This window comes from Leopardus geoffroyi, chromosome C2, assembly GCF_018350155.1.
Source record: "Leopardus geoffroyi isolate Oge1 chromosome C2, O.geoffroyi_Oge1_pat1.0, whole genome shotgun sequence".
Classification (NCBI taxonomy): Eukaryota; Metazoa; Chordata; class Mammalia; order Carnivora; family Felidae; genus Leopardus; species Leopardus geoffroyi.
Window position 1 is genome coordinate 120,105,243 of NC_059333.1, and position 23,091 is coordinate 120,128,333.

General features: G+C 38.9%; 1 protein-coding gene and 1 long non-coding RNA gene across 9 annotated transcripts in view; one reads left to right on the forward strand and one right to left on the reverse strand.

The window, feature by feature from the left end:
• Positions 1–23,091, forward strand: part of SLC9A9 (solute carrier family 9 member A9) — a 694,304-nt gene that overhangs the window by 89,031 nt on the left and 582,182 nt on the right. The window lies entirely within an intron of this gene.
• LOC123611453 lies at positions 1,863–21,830 on the reverse strand. The gene is made up of 3 exons (XR_006718677.1): positions 21,560–21,830; positions 20,154–20,289; positions 1,863–2,074 (listed from the first exon to the last, which is right to left on the reverse strand). It is a non-coding gene; the product is annotated as an uncharacterized LOC123611453 (long non-coding RNA).

Below are 23,091 nucleotides of genomic sequence, written 5' to 3' on the forward strand. Positions count from 1 at the left end.
GATGCTCAGTGTTTGTGGCAGTTACATTCTATAAAGTCACTGTGAACACTGAATTAGTGAATAATGAACCATTAGGTTTCTGCTCAGTAAAGTTGGATGTTACCTTCTAGAAAATTGATAAGCTACACAAGATTTCTGTCTAGTACAAAACTTTTACTGAGGAAAGACATGGTTAGATTCCTTCAAGCTTCTCATCACATTTTCATCAATTAATCAACACATAACCTTGATTTTTATGTGTTTCTTTTAAAGACACCTTATTTATTATATATTGTTGTTTCATTAATGTTGAACTCCCAGCCAACTGCACTATAACTCATGTCTGAAAGAAGCTTATCTAATACACATATTTTCTCTGTAAGGCATATCACAACTTTCTTGAGCTTAAAAACAATAGATGGCATCCCAACACTTTGTGTGGGAGTCATTTTGAACAGTAGATTCACCAAGAAAAATACAAAAATTTTGTAAAATGTGGCAATAAATAGACGTCAAAAAGGATACTCATTTACAGCATGAGAGCTGACGTAAGAAGGCAGAGCTCCTTCCTCTTTGCTGGCAGCTGGCAACTTAGATGTTGGGAAATTCAATTTTTTTACTTCTCTGCACCACACCTCTGCACAAAGCCTTCGTGAATGAGTGCAAAAGTGCCACGAGTATTGATTTGGGGTTACAATTAAATCTTAGTGAGTAGACAAGTTTACAAATACAAATCTGTGAATAATTGTTTCTTATATTCTTTTTTAAACCAGACTCTCTTAGTTCCTTCATTACTGAATTAAATAAATATTTGATACGTGCTCACTATATTTGTGTGAAAGTTATGTTTTTAACTTTTTGAAAATTAAAATAGTTCAATACTTTTTGAATGTCAAAATTTGTTATGTAGGTAGACAAATGCTTGATGTCTTAAAGGTGTTTTTAGGGCAGTAGTTCTCCCAGGTTTATTTTAGGGACATGAGTCCCAGCACAGTAGGGACTAGACCCAGAGACGAATGTACATATCAGACAATTTACTATGTTCACAGTCTTCTCTCCCTTCAGATGTTTCTGGGCTAAGCCCCCTGTGCTTGGCACCTATTTCCCTCAGGATGAATTTTCCCTTAGGAGGTTCTTGGGAAAACAAGCTGATACTGAGCTCACTGCACAATTCCTAGAAATGTCAGACATGTCTGAATCCCAGGCTAAACTCAAACTGGGACTTCTAGAGACTGGTGAGAAGCCGGTCTTCGGAGTCACGGCAAGAGTAAAGTCAAGGAGACTGAGGTCAGAAAAGGTTCAACAAGATCAAACAAACAAACAAAAAATTGTGAGGGGAAAACTTCCTTCCCCAGAGTGAATCTTCTGGGAACTAAGGAAATTCTCTTTTATCAGAGAACTTTCTGGAACCTAAAGAAATAAGTCCCACAGCCTGTAGCAAACTAAATGTATAGATAGCATCTTTAGCATACAATTAAGAGTTTATCAGAAAATTAACATGTAAGGAATTCTTGCAAGTAAGAGGTGCTACATTACATTACACTGCTAAGAGGAAGACTGATGTCTTAAGAACCCAGAGTAACTTCATGTTCCCTACATACCTAGGATCCATGTGAATTGCAGGTTTTGATACCATCATATACTTTATACTTGGGAGTTTTTTGTTTTTAATTTAAGTTTATTTATTTATTTTGAGGCAGGGAGAGAGAGAGAGAATCCCAGGCAGGCTGTTCACTGGCAGCACAGAGCCAGACACGGGGCTCACACTCATGAACCATGAGATCATGACCTGAGCTGAAAGCAAGAGTGGGACACTCAACTGACTAAGTCACCCAGGTGCCCCCTGGGGAGTTTTAAAATTACATACAAATAGTATTTGTAGTATTTTCTTTTCCTTTCCTTTCCTCTTTCTTACCTTTCAGCAACCTGGATTGTCCTTAGGTCCTTGTGAAGATTGCAGGGGTGCTATTCTCATCATCTGGAACTGTGGTCTCAATCTGGAGACATTTTTGTTAAGGGTGGATGGGAAGTGGTCTAAAATATCAATAGTGCCAAGGTTTTCAAACTGGTCTACCTAGGGGTGAGCAAACTGTTTCTGCAAAGGAATGGATAGTAAGCATTTAGGTCATACTCCTTTGCAACAACTCTACTCAGGTTGTAATGTGAAACTAGCTGTGGACAATGTGTCAACAAATGAGCATGTATGTGTTTCAATAAAATTTTCTTGATGGACCCTGTTAAATTAATTAAACCAGGAGGCCATTAGGTGGAGGTAGCTCTGTTGCAATGGTGGACTACATTAGCAAACTAAAATCCTAGCCTATAAATGACTCAGATTTATGAAAATGAAACCTAAGGACAACCAATCACAAATAGCCAACTAGGCTTTAAGTTATAGCCAAGTAATAATTTCCTTACTTTGCTTCCCCCTTTTCTGTGTGAAAGTCTCTCCCTGAGCTCCTTGTCAGTGGAGCTCTGCCATCACTTCCAATTTGGTGATGCTCCATTGCAGTAGATTTATGCTCAAATAAATTAAAAAACATTTTAATATGCCTCAGTTTACCTTTTAGCAGCATTGAAATTTAACCTTCATGTAATTTCAATATATTACAAAATATATTCATTTGATGTTTTTCAAAAATTAAAAATATAAAAGAAAAGTCATTACTTAGCCTGAAGCTCATATAATAGAGGTTGTGGGCATGATTTGGTGCATGCTCACAGTGAACAGAAAGCTTTTTGCTTCCATCTGTTTCAGAAGAAGCACGGTATTTTCATTTAGCAAAAGCATTTATTCTTTTTTTTTAAACTTACAACATTTTAAAGTATGATTTGTGTTGGATAATACCCGTGATTCAGCTAAGAAGAGCTGTGGATGAAGAATAGTCCTTTTTATGTAAGCAATCATGTTATGTTCTGGTCATTAAGAACTGAATATTTAATAGGCTCATGGACTGAGGAAAATTATTCTTTTTCTAAAGTGTTTATGATTTGCTTATTTAATCTTTGTCCCTCTTTTCAGGCTTCTTGGCTTTTTTTGGCTTAGTACTAGATTTTCAGAGTAAAGCAGACCCAATTTTCTGTGGGGCTGATATTTCACCAGTGGTGAGTTGTTTCAGATTCTGGGTCATTTACATTTCAAGCCTGCAATTTGATCTGATTATCACTGGCTGAAAAGAAACACTAAGAGCTTTATTATGTGGATTGAACTGGATAACCCATCCTAAGGGCTGCAGTAAAATTGGAAGAAATTGGGAGTCTGGAGAATAGTTGCTTTCCATTTATTTCTTAGCAGTGGAATATCATGGAAGAGTTTCACAAACACTGTTTTCCAAAGAACAACTGAAAGAAGCTTGAAATTTCTGCTCAAGAACTAAGGAAGACTACCCTTTACCAGGGTGAAAGGAAGGAAGAATGGAGAACAAAAACGGTTATTATTCGAAAGGCTGAGACATGCTTAAAAAGAAGGAAAGTAACAGTATTGTGCTCCCAATACTTTCTCCTTTCCTAAGTGATATAAAGGGTACTAAAAACTTCTAGAACTGATAAGGGAGTTTGCTATAGTGCCCAGAATACAGTATAAAATGTACAAAAATCAGTAGTTTCTCTAAATTTACCTATTAGAAGACATGGTAAGGGAAACACAGTATCCCATTCTCAATGTCAGCCAAAGACATAAAATAGAATAAGAATTGAGCCTATTAAGAAATGTACAAAACATACATGGTGAAAATTACATTTACTGACAAGTACAAATAAAATAAATGAATAAATGGAGAGAAATTGTATTAGGGTTCTATCAGTGAGGCAAAACCATTATGAGTGATGGAGAGTAAGGGATTTATTAAAGAATTAGACCTTACAACTGTGGGAACAAGTTGAGAAATTAATGTAAGGCAGTTGTTTGTGGGTTTTTTTGTCTTTCTTTCTTTCTTTCTTTCTTTCTTTCTTTCTTTCTTTCTTTCTTTCCTTCCTTCCTTCCTTCCTTCCTTCCTTCCTTCCTTCCTTTTTTTATTTTTGAGAGGGAGAGAGAGACAGAGACAGAGTGTGATTGAGGGAGGGTCAGAGAGAGAGGGAGACAGAATGTGAAGTAGGCTTCAGGCACTGAGCTGTCAGCAAAGAGCCCGACATGGGGCTTGAACCCACAAACCATGAGATCATGACCTGAGCTGAAGCTAGACGTTTAACTGACTGAGCCACCCAGGTGCCCCTATTTTTTTTTTTATTATTATTTTTAAGGCAGTTGTTTTTGCATCTAGTGCTGGCCTTGTGTCAACAGAGTTGGCAAATGGGAAAAAAAGATGGTCTTAAGTGGGGGAGAGCAGGGAAAGACTGGAAATTGTGTTTTTCTTTCATCACCTCCAACTCCAATGATGCAGGTCTCTTGCAGGACAAGCTGACACCCTTACCCAGTGTGAGCCTGGAGCATAAACTTGACTCAGATTTAGAGAGCTGAAGAAGGAAGTCTGACATTAACTGGAGGAGCTGTAGGCCCAATTAGTCCTTCATTTCCTCCCTTAACTCTTGTCTACATTTCTTCTGTGGCCAACCCTAACCGGAACCACATAGGAGAGGAAAGTATAAAGAGCATAGTTCCAGATTTGCTATGTTCACCCTGTATAAAGCAACCATACATACCATGTCTCTCGATAATAATAATAATAGTATAATAGCAAACACATAGCATGTGCTACATGTTAGACACCTTTCTAAGTATTTTTCATTTGTTAACTCATTCTACACCTCACTACAACCATCTGAAGTAAATATGATTATTAGCCTCATTTTATAAATGAGGAAACTTGCCCATGACCACAGAGCTCACAAGTGGCAAAGTCATCATTCAAACACAGACGGTCTAGAAAGACTACACTTTTTAAAATGTTAAGGCTTGCCAGATTAATATATTTTATTATAATGTAAATTAAAATCCTGATGTGCTGAGTATTGAGAATTTGTGAGATTTTTCTCAAAGTGTATCTTGAAAAGTGAATGACTACAGGGGCGCCTGGGTGGCGCAGTTGGTTAAGCGTCCGACTTCAGCCAGGTCACGATCTCGCGGTCCGTGAGTTCGAGCCCCGCGTCGGGCTCTGGGCTGATGGCTCAGAGCCTGGAGCCTGTTTCCGATTCTGTGTCTCCCTCTTTCTCTGCCCCTCCCCCGTTCATGCTCTGTCTCTCTCTGTCCCAAAAATAAATAAATGTTGAAAAAAAAAATTTTTTTTAAAAATAAAAAAAAAAAAAAAGAAAAGTGAATGACTACATACTGTAAAACTCTAATAACTGAAATATAGAAATTGTATTTTATAATATGTAAATATGTAATACCATATTTTTATAAGAACCAACAAAGAATCAAAGATAGCCTTAAACAGAGTTTAACATATAAACCTAGTGAAAAAGAGATAGAACTTGACAAATGTACCCTTGGAAAACTGGCTTCTGGGTAAGAATCCGGTGATACCCTCATCTCCCTTCATGACACTGTGACTGACATTGAAAGAGGGGAGGCAACATCAGTTAGTTTCATACTTTCTCACTGCCATCCTTGTGAATCTGCCACATCAGCATCTTTCTTCCCTTGTACCTGGGTACTGCCCTGCGCACATAGGTCCCATCATTTATCCAACCCTTTTAGGTATTAAGTCTCTCAAGTTACATTCAGTCATAAAAGTAGGAGTGGTGAGGAGCAGAAAGTTCTGACAGCTAGTAAGGTACTCTGATCCTGCTCTCCCTGACTGTCACAGATGTTTAAAACTGACTCTTTATCATGCAGGGGTTTTCTGGGGGGACTACTGGAAGAGTCCCCTGCTGGCCCCTTCTACTGCAGAGCTTTTCATGGGCTAATTCTTGCCTCTGTGCCCACTGAGCCTCTATCTCCCTTTTTTCATGACTTTTTGGTTAAGGTGTAGGATGACCAACTACCCTGATACCTGAGATGGAAGAGTTTCCCAGGATGTGAGACTTTTAGCACTAACACTGGGACGGTCCTAGACAAATCAGAGGGTTAGTCACTGTAGAAGTTTCCTATTAAATAATACCTCTGCACCACCATGCTTGTTCACATCTGCCTCCAGAGAAATAAGCACTTTGACCCACTATCACTACCTAAATGCAGCCTTCTGCTGCCGTGGGTCACTTTGGCTAATATGTCCCTGGAGACTGGCAAGTGGCTTGAGTCACTCTAGTCCCGTGAGTCCCCAAATGCCAGGGAACCACATACCATGCTCCAAGGATGGCCTCCTAGAAGCCACCAACTGGGCTTGAGATGAAGAGGAAAAGTTTCTAATTGTCCTCTCAGGGTAGGTATGAAACCTACACCAAGTATTCTCTCTAAAAAGCCACCCTCGGGGCGCCTGGGTGGCTCAGTCGGTTGAGCGACTTCGGCTCAGGTCATGATCTCACGGTTTGTGAGTCTGAGCCCCGTGTCGGCTCTGTGCTGACAGCTCAGAGTCTGGACCCTGCTTCTGATTCTGTGTCTCCCTCTCTCTCTGCCCCTCTGCCACTCATGCTCTGTCTCTCTCTGTCTCAAAAATAAATAAACATAAAAAAAATTAAGAAAATAAAATTAAAAATAAAATAAAAAGCCACCCTCCTTTGGCTTTTTCATTGTCAGTCCTTTTAGGCCGTTTTCTATGGTTTGGCTAAGGGTCACACTCTGATGTTTGTTACTCATTTGCTAGTGATGTTAGACATTTGGGAATGTGGGAGCACCTGCCACCCATTTGTTTTTGTCACAACCTTTTTAGGCCTCCGACAAAAATGTGACAGAAAGAATTAGAGTTTAATATCATGTTTCATAAACCCATTAACCATAAAAAATAAATTTCAGAGTAAGAGAGGATGAAAAGAACTGATTTGATACATAGAAATGTTAAATCAAAAATCATATGTCAAAAAGCATATACAAATTTAAAAGTTAAATGATAACCAGCAATATATTTTCAACAAAATAACAAACAAAAAGGCAGATTACCATAATTATGTAAAAAAATCTTTTATAAATAATCATCTAGATTCCATATTTCACCACCTGCACCCTACCTCCCTGTCCTAGCCCTCTTACCAATTTCCTGGCCTGGAAGAATAGGAATTTAGGGTAATGGATGCCTCTCATACCTCCTTATGTGTTTTTCACCACCAACAGTCAGAATGATCCTTTAAACATGTAAACAAGATCATGTCATTGCTCTGTCTGAACTTTCTTTATGGCTTTCCGTTACATATAAAATTTAATTCAAAGTCCTTACATACTGTGGCACAGAAGGTGCTAGGCCATCGGGTGCTGGCTGCGTTTCTGACCTTATTTACAACCTACCCCTTTGTGAGAGCAGGGATTTTGTTTATGGCTATCACTCAGCACTTAGAACTGTATTTAGCACAGGGCAGGCATTCGCTAAATTTTTGTTGAATAAATGAGTTAATGGATGGATGACTAGAAGAAAAACACTAGTGAAATATAGAGTTTATTTAAACAAAGGATTCATCACTGACTAGTTGATAAGGGCACTCTCATATACTGCTTAAAGAAATATAAATTTAGACAATTTTGGGAAAAAAATTGGAAATAAGAATGTAAAGTATATGAAGTTGATATCATTTTACGGATTTAGTGGTTTCTCTTCTAGAAATCCAGAATATGACCTACCAATTAATTTAGGTAAAAGGATTTCAATATAGCATTATTAATCATAATGAAAAATTGGAAACAGTTTAAATGTCAAACAATAAAGGAAAAATTTAACACATTTTTATTTACTCACATGATGGAATATTATATAGATATTAAAATGATTTCCAAACAAATTTTACTTCTGGGTAATTCCACAAAAATGTACACGATATAATGCTCAGTAAAAAAAAATAAATACAAAATTTTAGATATCATATAACTGTAATTTTAAAAATTTATTCATAAATGAAAAATTGGAGAAAATTCTTACAGTGTTCACTATAGTTCATTCTGGTTTGTGTAATAACTAGTGATTGAAATTTTCTTCTTTATACTTTGTTTAAATTTCAAATTTTATTATGTTTAGAATCAAGTATATAAAATTTATGTTAAAAATTATTCAATTGCCAGAGAAACTACTGATCAACGAATGCTGGCAGTCCTTAGCACTTCCATAGACAGGTGTAGGCCGGTATGAACATGAATCAAATGAGCATGAATCAAATGTGCATGAAATTAAATTAACTTCCTTAAAAACAAGGCCAGAGAACCATATGACAGAATTTAATGTACTCTTATAAAATGTGCATGAAAAGGAACTGCCTTTATTTTTTTTATATCTGTTCCCGTATTCCTGTACCTTCTTACAAGCCTCTTGACCACAGAAAATATTTGAGGGCACCTGGGTGGTTCAGTAAGTTGAACATCTGACTTTGGCTAGGGTCATGATCTTGTAGTTTGTGAGTTCAGGCCCCACATCGGATTGGTTGCTGTCAGTGCAGAGCCTGCTTCAGATCCTCTGTCCCCTCTCTCTGCCCCTCCCCTGCTTGCACTCTCTTAAAAATAAATAAATGTTTAAAAAAAATATTTGATTTGCTGAGTGAATTGTTTCCATCTCATCCAGTTTAAAATAGTGTATTGTGAGTAATTAGTCTGTGTTATTCCATCTTTTCCTTATCTGATTGATGTAAATCTGGGGGCACGGTTCATGAGTTGTTGACCCTGGTTACAGTATCTCACTTTATTTCGCCACTTGCCACATCTGCCACAATGTCTTTTGCCTCTTAATGACTAGGGTCTTGCTCTGTCAACCATAGGAGCGAAGCTGGTCTCACTTGGTGTTAGGAGCAGTGTTTGCAACTGATGTTGATGACAACAAGCCTTTATTGAGTACATACCATGTGAAAGGGCATTGTTCTATGGACTTGAAGTGTATTAGCATGTGTAATTCCCATCTCAGCTCTGTGAGATGTATACAGATAAGGAAACTGAGGCTCAGAGAGACTGAATGCCTTGCCCAGAGCCTGTAAGGTCAAATTTAGCATGTTCATGAACCTTGCTACTGCCCTCAATTGTCAGCTCTTCTCACAATGTAGCCTTCTCAATTGACTGCAGGTCTTCTTAGGACCCCTTCCTCAAGGTTTCAAGAATACCTGACTGCTTTTCCAAAGGCTAGTGGAATGGTTGGGATCCAGGAAGCTGTTCTGAGATGACTGTATCTTAATTCCCCAACTACTGCTCCCTTACCTTGCCCAGGCTGGACTGGAGGCAGGATTGGCAGGCTGGAAGTTTCTCACAGGGAAAGAAGATAATTTGTCCCACTGACTTCAATTTTCCAGAGCCTGCTCTTCTGCAGACTTCCAGGAGACTTGCTTTATTACTAGTTCTCTTCCTCTAGACTCTGGATGAGATTTTTCCTTCTGAACTTTGTCCTTTCCCCTCCTTATCTGATCTTCAAGCTTTAGATCTTGATGTGTGAAAACTCAGTTATGGGATATTTAAGAAAACCATTGAAAAGTTAGGTTATCAGGAGAAAAAAAGAGTCTCACTAGAAAAAAAGTTCAAACAAGTTTTCTTTAGATATGACTTCAGTTTGTTGCTTTCATCAATTGGTCTTTATAGTGAAAAGCTAAAAAGGGGCGGGGGGATCCCACCTGCATTGCACAGAAAAGATATTGGGTGGTATTTGAAAACATTACTCTGCTCCTTATACTCATTAACCCTGACAGATCCATGCTAGCCTGGCCATCCCCACCTTCCTGTCTTAGTGGTCCTGCCTCCATCCTTCTGCCAACCCACATGCAAGAGCTATTAGTATCTAAGTTCAGCTGTTCACATCCACATTTGGAAAACTCTTGGGCTTCAAAGGACCCTGACTTAAATGTCACGGTTGTGAAAGTCAAACCTTAAACTTTGAAACTGACATCTTAGCTACAATTAGCTTGTGTGTGTGACAAGTGAGAGTGGGAAAAAGGACTCAGAGAGGAAGCCCACAGAGAGCATCAGCATTTTGCCGAGGCTACCCTCTTCTTTCTATTATGACTGTTCTCATTGCACAAAGGGAATGTTTAGTTTGTCTATTGGAGTCACAAGGCTAATGATAACGAGTCTTAGTTGGTATCTTTCATTTTGTCCACACATCTAGATTCCAGATGATGTTTACCTCATGCAGGGGAAATAATCAACACTCCCTTTTTATATCAAAACATTTGGACTCACATTATCACTCTGTTCTACTTCCAAAACTCAAGGCTGCTATTTCTACTTTGAGATTAAGATATATACAGTAAGTTTGGTTCACACCCCCCACCACCTATTGGACTGGAGAGATTATAAGACACAACGAGTGTAGACTACCAGTTTGAGGTTTATCTGGGTCCCTACTCCCTTGTAAGACTCCCCAAGAGTATGGCAAAGCAAGGAAGGAGGGAACCCAGTTATTCATCTGCGTTACTTATAAGGTATCTGGGAAAGGCTTGAGGTAATGGAAAAATGCTCTTTTGTCCTCTTTGTATTTGCCATGATGTCCACTTCCTATTCTCTCCTATTAACCTCGGTACCATGGAAAATCCAAAGTTTGGCATGTCCAGACCAGTTGCATCACAGCCTGGTGAGGAGACTGCCTTATCAGGCCTTCCATTTCGGTGGACTGTCAACTTACCCTTCTCCTCCCATGTTACCTGCCACAAAGCACCCCCAAACTGCGGCTGAACAGGATCCTCATCCTCAGTTACATTTTTAGCTGATAATAAGAAACCCAGAGAATCCTATTCTATAACTAAATGTATATTTTCCAGCTTGGAAATGCAATTAGGTGAGTAAAAAGGAACAAACAAGCAAACAAAACCCACAGATTGTGCTTATAGTGGAAGAAAAATAAACAGAAGAACCACTTTTCACTCAGGTATTGTTACCATGATAATTTTAATCAAAACAATCTTGCCTGAAAATTTAGTTAACAGTCCACACTCCTGTGAAATTCATTTCTTTCTTGTTTTAAAAGGCTCAACTAAGGGGAGGAACGACCCTTCAGGAAATCTTGTCCTTCCCTAGAGACAAAGTTCTAGAAGTTGGAAGTTCACCTAAGTTAGTATTTAATGGTCTTCTCCCTTCTTCCTCCCTTGGATATTGTCATGTACTTGATTCCTTAAGTTACTGAAAATTACCCTGAAAGTTACCCTGTTTGCTCAGAGATACTTTAAGATGGTCATGATCTCACGGTTGTGGGATGGAGCCCCGTGTCAGCCTCTGTGCTGAGTGTGGAGTCTGCTTGGGATTCTCTCTCTGCCTGTCTCTGCTCTTCTCCCACTCGTGCATGCATGTACTCTCTCTAACAATAAATAAACATTTTAAAAAATATATGTAAGTCATGAAATTAAAAAAGAAAACCCTTTTTGAAAAGATATTTCTTCTCTGATGTACATAGTTTTAAGATTCTCCCCGTCTTAGGTCCTATCTCTGTCCTGGCTTTAAACCTCTGCATTGGCAGAGGCATTTAGGCAATGGTTGCAGATATCTGCCAGGCTTGTTAAAATAGTCCTTCAGGAACAAAGGATATGAAAAGACAGTTCAAAGAAAATCATACACAGGTGCTCACCACCATTCATAGAGAGAAACACATATTACTCAGGTATACTATTTTTCACTCGATAGATTGACAAAGATCAGAAATTCTGATAATATATTGTGTTAGGGAACATGTTGGAAACGAGTATTCAGAGTTGGTACTGGGATTTGGCAAAATCTAACAAAATTGCCAAGGCTTATAATTGTTAACTCATAAGTTGTATTTCCAGTAAATTTATCCTATAAATATACTCATATACATGCAAAGGGAGAGATATAGAAGGTTGTTTATTGCAGAGTTGTTTGTAAAAGCTTTATTGGAAACAACCTTAAATGTTTATTAATAAGTTACTGGTTACATAAATTATAGTACATCCTTATATTGGCATACTAAGTACCCTTTAAAAGGCTGAGAAAAAATATACATATACATAGTAATCTCTATAACTGAAAGAATGAAGTGCTGAAAGGGGATACCATTTGCATGGAATAGTTGAAGGAGAGGTCTATGTATATTTTCTTATAGCAGCAAAAAATAACTCTTGAAAGACTTACAGGAAACTGATAACATGTCTTGCCCCTACAGAAGGAAACTGGAGGGCTGGGAGGTAGGGAGGGAGTGACAGTTTTCATTATATTTCTATATACATACACACACAAATTATTTTTTGTGTACCCTACAAATATATAATCTATTTAAAACTTAAACACACTTGTTTGTAAGTAGAAAACACTTTTAAATAACTTTGAGCTGTTTCTACTCACAACACTTCTGATACCAAATGTGTGGTGTTTTCCCAATACCAACAAATTTTCCAACTCTTCAACCATCAACTGGGGGTGGGTGTTCTACAGTTCAATTCAATTCTGACACTAACTACCCAGAATTAGCACAGACCCCATAGATTAAGGGCTTATTCCCACAAGACTGCCACCACTTCAGACACCAATTTCAACTCCCAGGCCTCCATAAATTGAGGATTCCCATGACTCCCTCCTCAGTTTTGATAATTTGCTAGAACATCTTACAGAACTCAGGAAAACACTTTACTTAACAATTTCAGGTTCATTATAAAGGGTTCAACTCAGTAACAACCAAATGGAGGAGATGCATAGGTCAAAGTATGGGGACGGAGGGTGTGTAGAGCTTTCATGTCCTCTCTGGGCCTGCCAGCCTCTCTGCACCTCATTGTGTTTATCAACCTGGAGGCTGATGAAACTCTACTGTTGTTCAGGGGTTAGAATGGAAGTTTCATTATGCAAGCATTACTGATTAAATCATTGGCCATTGGTGATTAACTCTATCACTGGCTCTTCTCCTGTAGGTCAGGGGGTGAGGTTCAAAGTTCCAACCCTCTATTCATGCCATGTTTTTTCTGGCAACCAGCCCCCATCCTGAAGCTGCCTAGGGATCCTCAGCCAGCAGTCATCTCATTAGAATATAAGAGACACTGTCACTCCAGAGATTCCAAGGGTTTTAGGAGTTATGTGCCAGAAGTCAGGGACAAAGACTAACACACACACACACACACACACACACACACATTTGATTATATTATAAATACATAGATAATAAATAAATATCATCACAATAGCACTATATCACCTTACAGAGGATGTGGCAGATCATATTTTCCAAAGATATCCACATCAATATAGTACACACCACAAGCTCTTCTTACAATATGATGCTGACATTCCACATAAATCTGGGTGGGCCTGTGACTATGTGGAGGTGACCATTTTTTAATTTCATGGTTATATGAAAGCTGGTATACTTGCCCCAACTCTCTTCCTCTCCAGGGATGCTTGCCTTTGGAATCTAGCTACCTTGTAAGGAAGTCAGGTAGCCCCTCTGACTGAAGAATTTCGTGAAGGTGTTCTCACCCCAGCTCCAAGTGAGGTGCCCGTTGACAGCCAGTATCAGCTGCCAGGCTTGGGAGTGAATGAGCCAGCCTTCAGACTCCTGTAGTCCTCAACCTACAAGCCATCCTAGCTGGTGCTGACTGGAGCAGAGGCAAACTGCTGCCTCCCAGCTCTGCCCAAACTGCAGATTTATAAGCAAAATAAATGATAACGTTGTTTGGGGCCACAAAGTTTTGGGATGGTTTGTTGTTATATAGGAATGAATGAGTAAAATAGAGGGGAAATTATTGGAAGTTTTTGAGAAGACCTCTGGGGTACTGTCGTGAAATAAAGACAGGGGATGCAGCTTGATGTCAGTCAGGCACAGCTATAATCAGATTGATCACTTCCGCAATTAACCCTCTCTATATTAGTTTCCCCCTCTCTGTTGGTCGTTGGTACTTCTCTTTTCCCATGTATCATTTTTTCAGGTCATCTGGCTTCATTTTCATGGTATGTGTTTCTAATTCCCGGTTCACAGCTTGGCCCCCTAAGAAGAATTAAGGCTCTTTTCTTAGTTACAAGTTTCAGTATCCTGTGAAAAACCTTAGACTAATCAAGTGTGCCTAAGGGGAGAGTCCTATAACATTTGGCCCCCCAAGCCTCCTCTGAAGAATTAAGGCCTTTTTTTCTGATGTGAGAAAAGTGTAAAATGAGTGGTCCTCCCTTTTGATTTTGGGGGAACTCTTAGGAAAATGATAAATTTCTTTCAATGTGAGTTTAAATCTCAGAAAAAATCTCAAGCAAAATACAGATCTAATTTTATGATAGATACCAGTGGCAAATAGGATTAGCTGAACAGGAATGCTTATAACTGTACCATCTTGGATTATTTCTATAAAAGTCATCAAAATTGATTGATCAGGGAGCCAGCAGAATCCTAATGGTAAATCAAAAGGGAGATGGTAAAGGGCAAATTCCTCCAGTATAGCTGTATATTAAACTAATTTTATGGAGCAGCAATACATTATAGTTATTTGGAACCTGGACTCTGGAGTCAGACTGCTCTGCTAAATGTGGCTCCACCACTGGTATCTCTACAACATTCAGGACTCTGTTCCTCAATTTCATCATCTGAACATTGGCTCTAGTAACGTTTCCTACCATACAGAGTTATTGTGAGTTTTAATAAATTATATGTAAGCGTTAATAATACTGTCTGGCACAAAATAAGTCCTCAGTAAATAATGACTGTTGCTTTTTATATACCAGACAGCAGATCTGATATCCTATGGAATTTATGCTAAATTAAGCCTTTGTCACTGGAACTTATGACCAAGTTAAATTCATACATCATGAGCAAGTCCTGGCCAAAAGGTAGACACTAATGGAAAACTCTTTTCTACTGTTAACCCTTTGGTCCCTGTCTTCCATCTGTGTTTGAAAGGGGCAGCAGTGTTATGGACATGACGGCACTCAGAATCAGTTCTAACTTCCATGTGTGTGTAGAATCATGCAGAGACTGGCATACTAAATCCTACCTTTCCTAAACTCCCACAAGGCTGGTGTTCTGGATGCAAATTAGACTCTAATTGAATGCACTTATGCAGAGCCTTTAAGGTAGATATGAGATGGGTGCCATCTTGCTTTGGGTCTTTCTACTGGCAAACATAATTGTGAAGACTTTGGGTTTTTTTTTGGAGCAAAAGTCTAGTGTGTTGATAACCAGATAGGTGTGTCAAGGAGCAGCTGTGATGGGAAGGGAGGTGACTGTAGCTTCCTGGACCCTGCATCACAGAATTGGCAATGAGTTTTGAGGTCACCCAATCCAAAAGTCACCTTCTGAAGTCCCACATCTCTGAATATGTCAGAGGTAGCAGTTCTCCTGACAAGCATGTTGTATGATGTTGACTGGGAGTCATTTCTGTACCTTACTCCTCTATTGTCTCCAACACACCTAAGCACACAATTCCCTGCATTGTATTTTTTAAGCTCTTTTTCTTGCACACAAACTATGACTGATTCAGACAGGGAGACACAGAAGTTGTCTTCCCTGTTGCTGTCCTCTTTAAAATGATTACTTTTTCCAACTTATTCAGTATGGCCTTGCTGAATTTCCCTTTATAATGGAGAACAAGAAAAGGAGAGCAGGCTGTATGTTGGACTGCTGGTAAAAGGTGATTCCTCAAAAACTAACAAGTTGATCATGTGCACAGGAGGAAAGTCATTCTTCTGCTTCAGCACTGTTATGGAGGTACCTGGGGTCATATATGTATGAGTATATGTCAGTAAGAGTAGCTGAAGTAGGCCTCAGCATGGTCACCCCTTAAAAAATTTCAGTTGACTTTATAATTTATTGTTAGATATTTCCACTTAAGCAGAAAAATTCAGATCTGTTTTAATCTTCTTTGCTGTGCCATCTGGAAAAAATTACTTTTTAATGCTTCTCATTCTTCATCAATACTGGCATTGGGTTCTCAGAGTTGTTCTCAGCCCCCTTATTCCTTCCCTTCTGTCTTTCTCTACAGAGCATAAAAAACCATACACTCACTGCCTTCCCTTTTCTTGCCCTGGCAAGGGTCATATGATCTAGTTTTAGAGTAATTTTGCCAGGGGTAGCTTCTAGAAAAGCTTTTGTTTTACTTGGAAAGGAACAGATGTGGTTAGTGTGGTGTCCTTCTACCTTGAAAACAAATTTTTTTGGGAGCCATAGCAGCCATTTTGTGAACATGAAGTGAAGAGCCAACTCAGCAAAGATAGCAGAGGGAAAAGACAAAAGTCTAAATCTTTGATGACACCATTGAGTCTCTTGATCTGCCCTGAACTTCTTAACCCTGGTCTTTTCCTTAAAGCAAGGATAATAAACGCTATTTGTTTAAAAGAATATTTTTAGGATATTCTATTTCTTGCAGCCTCATTCCTACATAATATGTTATTTATACCTCCTGGGGTGTTTGTGAGGTTCCAATAAGGTAACTGGTATGAAAGTACTTTGAAAAACTATAAAAAGAGAACCAGTTTTAAAGTCCCATTTTAAAGAGAATCAGGTGTTTTCTGAGTAGCTCAAGGTAGAGGAAATTTCAGTGAAATGATAAATGATTGAAATAAATATGCCACATATTTCTTTCAACAACTCAGATGAAGGCTTGCTTCTCTCTTAAATTATTAATAATCCCATTTAGTACTTTCAAAGTGCTTTGCCATCATTTGATATGTAATCCTCAGAATTTCTCTAGCAGATTGTAAAATCTCATTTTATAAGGAAAGAAGTGAAAACAAGGTTTTTCAAAGACTTTCTCAGAGACATATGCCTGTGGCAGATTCAGGATTAAAAATCAAAGAATCTAACAGTCCAGTGTGTAATTGGCTTTCTCATGTAAGTTTGATATGCAGGGTGTGACACAGCCCATGAAAGGAAGCCCTAAGCATTTAAAGTTATATCTTATGTGTATATTCAAAATAAAGTCCAGCTAACCTATGAGACTACTTGTACTTGAGAATAAACTGCCCTTATGTAAAACATTGGAAGAGGGCAAGGAAAGAATATATTTTACCAGTAATGAACTTAAGTCTACTTGTTGTACTACTATAAATTGTGTAATAGTTTTGTGTCTCCCCCCACCAAATTCATATGTTGAAACCTAATCCCCATTATAATGGTATTATAAAGTAGAGCCTTTAGGGGGTAATTAGGTCATTAGTGCTCCACCCAATGGAATAGTACCTTTATAAGAGAGATCCCAGTGTGTGTAAGAATGTTTGCTTTTCTTCTTTCTTGCCAACACTGATCTGAACATGAATAAACTCTTTAAATTTTGCTAATTGGATGGATGAAAAATGAAAAATATCTCATTTTAATTTGCATTTTCTTGTTATTAAATGAACCCCATTTTACTTGACTATAGTTTGTATATACACAGATCTGTAAATTATTTATTCATATTTTATAGAATTTTTTTCGTGTATTTTCTTTTTCACACTGATTTGTAGTTCTCTGTGTATTTAAAACTCTAATCACCTGGGGCACCTGGGTGGCTCAGTCAGTTAAGTGTCTGACTCTTGGTTTTGGCTCAGGTCAGGATCTCATGGTTTGTGAGTTCAAGCCCCTCATCAGGCTCTGAGCTGACAATGTGGAGCCTGCTTGGGATGCTCTCTCACCTCTCTCTCTGTCCCTCCCCTGGTTGCATTCTCTCTCTCTCTCTCAAAATAAATAAACATTAAAAAGAGAGAGAGAGATCCCTGAGAGCTTCCTTGTCCCTTCCACCATGTGAAGACAGCTAGAAGACAGCTGTCTGTGAAACGGGAAGTGGGCTTCCCACCTTGTGAGAAATAAATTTCTGTTGTTTATAAGTCACCCAATCTGTGGTAATTTGTGATAGCTGCTCAAATTGACTAAGACACACACCAAGAGCCTTATCCAATCCTGACATAAAATAAATGAGGCATTATTTTCTTGATATACGTCGTTATAAGCAGTAAAACAATTCTTTTCAATATTACATGTTGAAAAAAAAAAAACAGGGGCAAAATAAAGTCAGATATCTAACTCCCTAAGCATGAAGTGGTTTCATGTTCACCCTTAAAAATGGAAACAATGAATAGTAATTAAAAGCTCCTTCAGAAGTGTGGTGGTCAGAATCCTCTTCCACTTTCAACCCAAGAAAATGTTCTGGCAATTTTAATCATGTTTTTTCTGATGAAACAGAAATTTCGCTTTTAATTAATGGTGTTATTTTTCAGAACAGATTTATGCATTTCAAGGCCTTTTATCCAAATTCTGACTTAGGAGGATGTGTGTGATATGAGATCAAAAATGGGAAAAAGAAGAAAGAACTCAAATAGAAATACAAAAAGGTCTTATTTAAGTCTATATTTTCACTATCATTATTTTCAAATCCAAAGATGAATGATAAAGTGATGTCCTATCCCAGCTGTACTACTTCCTAGCTGTAGGACTTTGGACAAGTGCCTTTCCTCTGCATTTAGTTTCCTCTTATTGTAAATGAGCATAGTGATAGTACCTATTTCATTGGGTGATTGAACTGATTGTATGAATTCCTATGGTAACAGTAATGTTAGCTATTATTACTATCTGTAAAAACCCAAACTATGGCAAAACTAAGAAATGGGAACATAAGACAAATACTATAAAAGTTGTCTAAACTTCTAGCCTGGTTGGAGTGGCAGTGAAGGTAGATTTGACTTCCAGGGTAGCAGTGCTGCATCTCTGCATTTTGGGAGTTTAAATGATTATTATTTAGATCTGTTCTCTCGACTCGTTAACATGCCTCTTGCAGGACCTGTGTCAAATACTAAAGAGCAGATTGTTGAGAGGTGACACAGAGCGCACATTGGTTCGGATCTGCCATCCTTAAAGACAACAATAGTTACTGGACATTGAGGCAGGGGAGGGGGCACACATTTGAATTTGAAAGATGTAGAGGGTGGTGTTCAACAAGAAATCAGAGGTGTTCCTGAATAGAAAGCCACTGTTAACAGGAGAGAATTATCAAAAATTATTGAAGAATTATTGCTTGTCACAGCAAGGAGCAAATGGCTGCCCAGAAATGTGCTTTCCAGAAAGCCAGACCAGTAGAACTCGAACATGCCCTCTGGATTTCTTGTTAAAACTTAGGACTTTGTGACTTTGTGTATCTTGAGAAACTTAGTAGAAGACCATGGGGGAGGGGAAGGGGAAAAAAAAAGTTACAGAGAGGGAGGGACGCAAACCATAAGAGACTCTTAAACACTGAGAACAAACTGAGGGTTGATGGGGGAGTGGGGAAGAGGGGAAAGTGGGTGATGGGCATTGAGGAGGGCACCTGTTGGGATGAGCACTGGGTGTTGTATGGAAACCAATTTGGCAATAAATTATATTTTTAAAAAAATAGAAAAAAAACTTAGGAGTTTATAGGAATAGTACACACCTTGAGAGAATGAGAATTCCGTGAGATGTTTAAATCTCTGTTACCTTGTGATTTAAGGCTGTGGCATATGTACATTTTGTTTGTTAACTACCTCTTCCACAATAGTTTTATACTAATAAGAACAGGGTAGTAAGAAAACATTCTTGCCTATTTTTTATAACAGATATTCCCAAGGTGTAGTGAAGTTGGAATTGGGGGAGAGAGATAGGAAACTGAGGCCAAAGAAAGTAAGTACTTGAAACTGGAATAATTTAGTAGGGTGAACTCCTGGGGGAAAATGTGCATAGAATGTAAATGCCACGCCAATCCTGGCTTCTAGATATTGTTATGGCCAGGGACAGCCAGCACAGGACTGGACCCTTCACCCTCAGAGCATCAAGTGTTCTCAGTGTCCCCAAAGTACCTTGCATGTTTCCTGTTTGCCTCCCAGTTGGCTCAGTGTCTCCTAAGTTGGGCTGAAAGGGGAAATAAAATGAAAGAAGGGTGAGGGAGAGAAGACAGGGGAATACAGAAGGAGTAGGGGAAATTAGAGAGAAAGGAAAGAGAATGCAAAAGAAGGAAGAAAATGAGATAATATAAAAGGAAGGAAGAAAAGAAAGCATGACGGGACAAGCGTGGACTCACAAAGATGTCACTAGACAGCTGGGACTGCAGTGTGGAGCTAGCACCCAATGCATTAAAGGAGGAAAGGGACATCGTATCTGGAGGAGCTTCCTTAGAGTAGAGGAGTTAGAGAGATAGGAGAAAAAAAGGGACAAAGGATAAGAAAACACCATTTGTTATCCTAGATGTCTGCATAATAATCATCTTTGTGTCTACTGTGTCAACACTCTTAGTGGCAATGTAGGCAGAACCACGTCGAATATTATTTCAAAACAGCAATATACCTTTTTATGGAGGCAAAACGTATAACAAGGAAGGGGAATCAGATAAATGATGAAGGAGGAGAGAGGAGGCCAAGCCTGTGGGACACTGCAGACAGGAGCTGATGCCGACCCCTTGGGAATGGAAGTGATGCAATGCCTGGGAGAATGAACAGGATGTTTACTGTCCTTTCGTACACTTAAAAAGGAAAAAGAAAAAGAAAAAAATATAGCACTGGTCACATACAACTGTTCCTTAAATAACAGTGCATTGGCATTCAATTTATCTGTGAGTGGGATAATTGGTATCACCTTGAGGTTTTGCATGTGTGGTATTGTTTACATGTGATTTTATACAATAATTATTTCAATCTGTATTTTTTTATAAAGTTTATTTTGAGAGAGATAGAGACAGTGCAAGCAGAGGAGGGGCAGAGAGACAGGGAGAGAGAGAATCCCAAGCAGCCTCCACACTTTCCATGCAGAGCCCAATGCAGAGCTCGGAACCCACGAACCATGAGAGCATGACCAGAGCTGAAATCAAGACTCAGAAGCTTACCAACTGAGCCACCCAGACACCTCTCAATCTGTATTTTTAAACCAGACCTGAGCACTTTTTCATTTGTGTATTAGATCCTTTCACTTTTTGACATGAGTCATTTATTGCTCCACTGAAGCATCTGTCTATCAAGGCATGTCTTGGACCAGTAGTTCTCAAACATTAGTGAGCATTGGAATCATCTGGAGGGCTTGTTAAACACAGGTTTCTGGGTTTCACCCCACCAGGGTTTCATATGCAGTGAGCTGAGGTGGAATAATCTGCATTTCTAACAATTTTCCAGGTGATGCTAATGCTGCTGGTCCAGACCTTGCTTTGAGAACCACGATATTTGACCAATAATAGAGTGTTCCTCCTGAGTGAAGTTACTATTACTGAAGAGATGTTGAAATACAAGGTTGTCTTTCAAGGGTGGAATTTTTAGAGTTTAGAAAAACTTTGTTAGAAGCATTACAATACAAAGTTATCAATTATATTATCATATGAATACTAAAATCAGAGTTCTGTGATGTCTCATAGGGATAGCTTCTGAATTTGTGACTTTCTCTGATTAGATGACTCATCTGAAGGTCTGGCCTCCCCCATTGTGGTCTCTTCAATTTTAAAAACTAAAACTTAGAAGAGTTATGGTGGAAAATTTCTCTCCTTCACATGAGTCCATCTTGGCCCAGAAGGAAAGACACATTCACCAACTCTTCTCTCCTTCTGGAATAGTCCTGGCTAAGAGGCTTGTGCCCCTCCTCCCACCCTCCTCAGGCAGAGTGATACTTAAGCTATATTTAACCCTGGAGGATTATGCTTGTAACAGAGGAAGAGACCACTTTTCTCTCTTTCTGTGACCCCCTGAGCTCTCAGATGCAAACAGGCTCACCTCCGCTTCTGTGGCAATGCAGTAACCCACCGGGGTCACGTCCTTCTACAGGCAGCAGTACCTATTTGAGACCGAGCCCAATGTAGGCTTGTCCCTGAAGCTGGCTCGGTAAGTGGCTACACAGTCTTGTCTGCAGCCTGGACACAGCCCCATTGTGATGTGCAGATTCTAATTCTAAGATCCAAGCTCCATTCTCTAATATACTTCAGCAGAAGCACTGCTAAGGCATTAATACAGTTGGCTATCTATTTTTTAAGTATTCACTTCATCAGTCAACACCCTGGAGGTGAGCAAGAGAAAATTTTAACCTCAAATACCTCAAAAATATGGGCTGGGAAACAAGTAGATACGCAAGATGGGCATTTGGTCACTATAAGGAAATCTAAGGAGACTGAGAATCTTAGGGTAGGACTTGGTGGCTAGCTTAGGCTGGGACAGCTCATAGTGGCTTATAGCATGTCCACAGCTGGTACATCAGACACAAGGATGCTCAGAAGCAGAGTTCCAGTTATAGAGTTCCACCTCAAAGCAGGTGATCTTCACTATTCAAGGCCTTTTTAGACATTTGTGGAAAGAATGATTATCATTTTCATGGCATGTTTTTTGTCCCCCCACATAGTGCTTCTCAGCCAGGTCTGTAAGTTAAGTTTCCCATGGGGCACTGGGTACTACTGTGTTCATTTCATCCTCTAGTTTTTCAACATCAGGCCTCAGTAGCAACTCTAGAGCACTTGTTCCAAATTCTGACTTCTTTACTTTGTTTTAAACTACATCAAGAGACAAATAATTTCTAGGGCTCATGAGGCTACTGCAGAGGGTTCTGGAAATACCCTGACTTGTACCTCCAGTCATAAATTGGCTCTGAATTGGATATGTTTAGAATTCTGCTCATGGGTGTAGATTTCAGAAACTGCAACTAGTTTTAACCACATAAGGGTAGTGGAAGAAAGAAAGAGGAATATTGGCCTTCTCCTATAGTGGCTATATCACATTTTTAAGTGGAAGTAGAGGGCAAAACAAAACCATCCTTATTATGAACCAAAGGCTAAAGAGGAACAATTTTAAGATTTTTACCCAGAACACTCTGACATTAGGAATTTGGTTTGTTTAGTGATATATCAAGGACAGAAAACTCTTTGGAAAGAGGTTTGATCTTGCAATCAGAGCATCAATGAGGAAAGCTGAAAGTAAAATGAAGTCATATGTTTTGAAATAGAGGTGAAATAAGATTGAATTCTTGAAAAAAGATGGGACTAGCAAAAAGGGAAATATTTTATTGTTACCCAATCAAGGACTTTGGAGAGCTCAAGAGAACAAATAAAAACAGTAAGATGGAGAAAGCTAACTGGGTTAACTCCCCCAGTGAAAGCCCAGGTAGAGAACACATGGAAGAACATTAAATACATGTTAATAAGGGAAAGAAAATAATACGAAAAGGCTACATTACTATTATTTGATCCCAACTATATGATATTCTGGTAAAAGCAAAACTATGGAGATGAGAAGATCAGTCATTGCCAGGGGTAGGTGGA